At 46.2% G+C, this 4311-nt stretch overlaps 1 pseudogene; it reads left to right on the forward strand.

Moving 5' to 3' along the window:
- The window catches only part of LOC144219244 (small ubiquitin-related modifier 3-like), a 17699-nt pseudogene extending 13596 nt beyond the window's left edge, over positions 1-4103 (forward strand).
- Positions 4104-4311: the final 208 nt, after the last annotated feature.

Below are 4311 nucleotides of genomic sequence, written 5' to 3' on the forward strand. Positions count from 1 at the left end.
CGCGCCCACGCCCACGTTGGCTGGGCACCCCGGGCGCGCATGCCACCCGCCGCTTGCTCCAGGTCTCCGTGACTCTGGGCTCGTCCTCACTCCCAGCTCCGCTGTGAGTTTTCTCAGCTGGGTCTCCAGGAACATGGGGATAACAAGAACTAAACGAGGGGAAATGTGTACCGCCCCTGCCACCGAGCCTTGCCCGCAGCCAGAACTGGGCACCCAGGTGCTTTGAGCGAAACGTGCGGTGACGGCTTCTCACTGATCAATGATTACAGAAGCCTGGGCTTCCTAGCGGCCCTCTTCTTCGCGCCCAGGGAACCCAGGAGGGCTCCCAAATCCCCAGGGCTCCTTNGAGCTATGAGGTCACGCTCAGGTCACGTGACCGCCGCCGTTTCCATCACTTTTGTACACTTACAAGGACCGTCGGGGCGTGTGACTTTCAAACCAGCTCGGTCTCCTTCCTCCCTCTCGCTAGCGCTGGCCCCGTTCACACCAAGGGACCGTGTCAAAAGTCTAGGATCCTGAAGGGTACCGCTTCAAATGCTAAGATTTAAGGGCTGGGAAAGAAAGAAAGGAGGGAAGTGGGAAAAAAGAATCCAAGACTACGCTTCTTGCTGCTGCAGTTTGAAAACCAGGCTTAAGCCCTGTTCTTTAACATCTTTTCTGCCAAAGCAATTTGGCATACGTATTAAAGAGTCATTTAAAAATCATCGTACTCTTAACCCATTAATTCCAGGTCTAGGATGCTTGCCTAAGGAAATCATCTAAACTGGGCAAAGGTTTAGGTACATAAATGTCACCGCCTTGTTATAGAAACAAAGAAATATATATGATGACTAGATTAGGGTAGAAAAGAACAATAACCAGGCAGGTGTTTAAAATGGTGATTTTTCAAGAATTTTTCATGACATGGAATATGCATGAAAAAAATGACCAGAGAATATTTGTTGCATTTATACTTGCCGGATGTTTCTGCTAAATGGTTTATATAGATTGATTCTTACAAGCACAGGAGACAGATTTTGTTATCATCCTTCTTCTAAAAACTGGCCTGCTGGAGGAACTTACGTAAGGTTGACTAGCAAATAAAGTGTGAAACTTGAAGCTTAGAGTTTATCCAAAGGGCTTAACTGAGTAAGTGGCAGAAACAGGATTTGAACTCGGAATCTGAACCCCGCGTCCAGCCTCTTAACTCCCATGCTCTTAACTACCTTCCACGGCAGTAAGGAATCAGGATGAAACACTGCACTTGCACCAATAGACCACACACATACACACAAGCTATGCATAGAAAAACAATGTACGACAGACTCCACATTTTCACAATGTGGTACAATTACCTGTGCACAATCTCTCAGTGGACAGTTACCTGTGATTTAAATTTCTTTATACTACCCTTGATCTTTAAATTTTTCTACAGCGGGTGTATTAATTTAACAAGGAGACAAAATGTTACATACAGATTGATCCACTAAAAAGCCATGTGCTAATTACAGCACCATTTATTATAATGAAAACTTAAAGTAACTCAAACATAAATTACTGTTTAACTAGATAAAACCAATTATAAAACATATTAGGTGCAATAATTTGTAGGCATTGAAGGTGAAGTTTACAAAGGCCAAATGATTCCATATGGGAGGCGCAAAATGGTAGGCATATCATGTATAATTACTTGAAATATCACTGTGAAATCTGAAAATAAAACAATAACTGTATCAAGATGGTAAAATTACATGTGCTTTATAAAACGGTTTTGACTTCCATAATGTTTTTCTATTTCTTGTATAATCAAAATTTTCATTGAGTTACGGTTCTTTTATCAAATTTAGCATGGACCACATATGTGGGCATCTCTTTTGCCTTTCTGTTTTATTGCATTTCATTGCCAAAACACCCCAATGAGAATAGGCATTTTCCCTCCCATTTTACTGATAATAAAATTAAGGCATAGAGAAGGTGAGTTACTTTGCTAACCTAGCAAATGAATGGAACTAGACCCCAGGCCTGTAATCTCCCTCCCGAGGGCTCTAGCCTATAAACAACGCAGATTCGCTTGTGTAAGGACTGCAGAGTGTTGCCTAGAGAATAGAAACCACACTTATTAAAACCCCAAACTGAGATCTAAGTCTGGATTCTTTCCAATGGGCGAGAGCCTGGGGGCAGGAAACATGCCTTGTTGATGTTCTGGGGGTCCCGAGTGGGACTGCCTAAGGCCTAAGGCTTTCTCCCACCACTCTCCAAACTCCTCCACCCACACCTCCACCCACACCTGGCCAGCCTTGTCCCAAATACAGACTCCTTGGAAACATGCCTTGCCATTGGCTGGAGAGAGGCCAGCAGATTTGTAGGTTACCCTCCCCCATGCCCTGTAGGGGACAGCCCTCCCCACGGCCCTTGTAAGAGGGGCAGAGACCCCAGAGGCTAGCATGTGTTGAACAAGGTAGGCATGAGAAGGAAGCCTGGAAAAAGATCAGAGGGGGTCAAGAGTCAGCAGCAGTGGGTTAAGCCAGCAGTGGGAAGCTGGGGGCTTCAGGGGTCCCAGGGAACCGGCTCGTCAGGCCTTTGTTTGTCACTTAACAGACAGAGATATAATCTGCCAGGGTCACACAATTGCCAGAGAGAGTAGGGGTGAGTCCAGTCCAAAGCCCAAGGGAATCAGTGGAAGACCAGCCTACGATTCTGCAGAGCCAGGCTTCATTCATTCAAGATATGCCCAGTGCCATCCCTGCTTACCAGATCTTTCTGTTCTTATGTGGCCAGAGTCAGGACCCAATCCCCAATTCCACCCTCCCCCGCACCCTCCCGGGGTTAGGGGTCAGTAACGCTCAAAGCTCAAGGTGGGAAAAAATCTGGGAAGTCACAGGGGTGGGGGCAGCTCCCTCTCCATGAAAACAAACCCAAACTCCAAAATACATGAAACAAACCAATGGACTGAGAGTCCAGGGGTGTGTCCAAGTCCAAGAATTCCAGAGCCCGGTAAGGAAAAGTTCTAGAAGGCAGAAAGAGGCAGGGTTTGAGTAGTCCAGACACAGCATAAAGAGCTAAGAGAAAACCGGGTGATCCGTATGCATGCTAAGGGCACAAAGTGCTAAGAAGCAGTGCAGCTAAGCCCAGGTTGAGCAGTCCCAATGGCAGAAAAGTGTCCCTAATAAGGAAAAAAGGAGATGGGAGATTGGATAGGATGACTTGTACAAATAGTGTGTGTAAGTTCTGGCTACTGAAGAGAAAGGTGACGTTAAAGGTACTTTCTGTAAGTCACTGACCCCAAATGGTAAAGGGAGATTTTCAGGGGGGAAAAAAAAGCATTGCCTAGAAAGAGTCCTGTCCATCTGTCTGAGCTGGCTAATGACTGGATATTTGCTTTCCTATTTCTACAGGGTCTGCGTGGTTTCTTTTGAGCAGAGGAGGAGGGGCAAGTGCAATTCTGGGGGTCTAACAGAGAAGCTGGTACACCTTACACCGTAAAATGAGCTCATGTNCTCTGTAAGTCACTGACCCCAAATGGTAAAGGGGGATTTTCAGGGGGGAAAAAAAAAGCATTGCCTAGAAAGAGTCCTGTCCATCTGTCTGAGCTGGCTAATGACTGGATATTTGCTTTCCTATTTCTACAGGGTCTGCGTGGTTTCTTTTGAGCAGAGGAGGAGGGGCAAGTGCAATTCTGGGGGTCTAACAGAGAAGCTGGTACACCTTACACCGTAAAATGAGCTCATGTCCTGCTTCCGCCACTTCTGGGGCTGCTTGTGTGCTCCTTCACTGCAACCCTGGTACGTCTTCTGTGAAACAGCAGCTGAGGATGCTCCGGCCTCCCCACGGCTGAGGCAAAGCCCAAGGAAGGAGTCAAGACTGAGGGCAACCATCGCATTTGAAGGTGGTGGGCAGGATGGTTCTGTGGTGCTCTATAGGGTTCAGAGGCATCCAGCACTTAATACACCAATGAAAGCTTATCGTGAATGACACAGTTTGTCAATAAGACAGGTCAGATTGCAATTTGACAGGCAACCAATCAGTGAAACGTACAGGCCTGTACGTTTCCAATTCCACCCTTGGAAACCGAGGATGGGAATACAGTTGATGTGTCCCCGCAGCAGACAGGAGGTGTCTACTAAAAAGGGAAACTGCCACTTTACTCCAGAACTCTGTCCCTCCAGACCAAAAAGACATTCTCAATGAAAACCTGCAGTTTGGATCCACCACATCCTGACTACTACAGTATAGTTTTCTCTATTCTTCCATTTCCCTCTCTCCATTCCTTTATTGTACATAAAGTGTATATGTACACGAGCAGATTGCATTTAAAAAAATTTTTTAACGTTA

The sequence above is a fragment of the Crocuta crocuta genome, unplaced genomic scaffold, assembly GCF_008692635.1.
Source record: "Crocuta crocuta isolate KB4526 unplaced genomic scaffold, BGI_CrCroc_1.0 scaffold118, whole genome shotgun sequence".
In the NCBI taxonomy this organism is placed as follows: domain Eukaryota; kingdom Metazoa; phylum Chordata; class Mammalia; order Carnivora; family Hyaenidae; genus Crocuta; species Crocuta crocuta.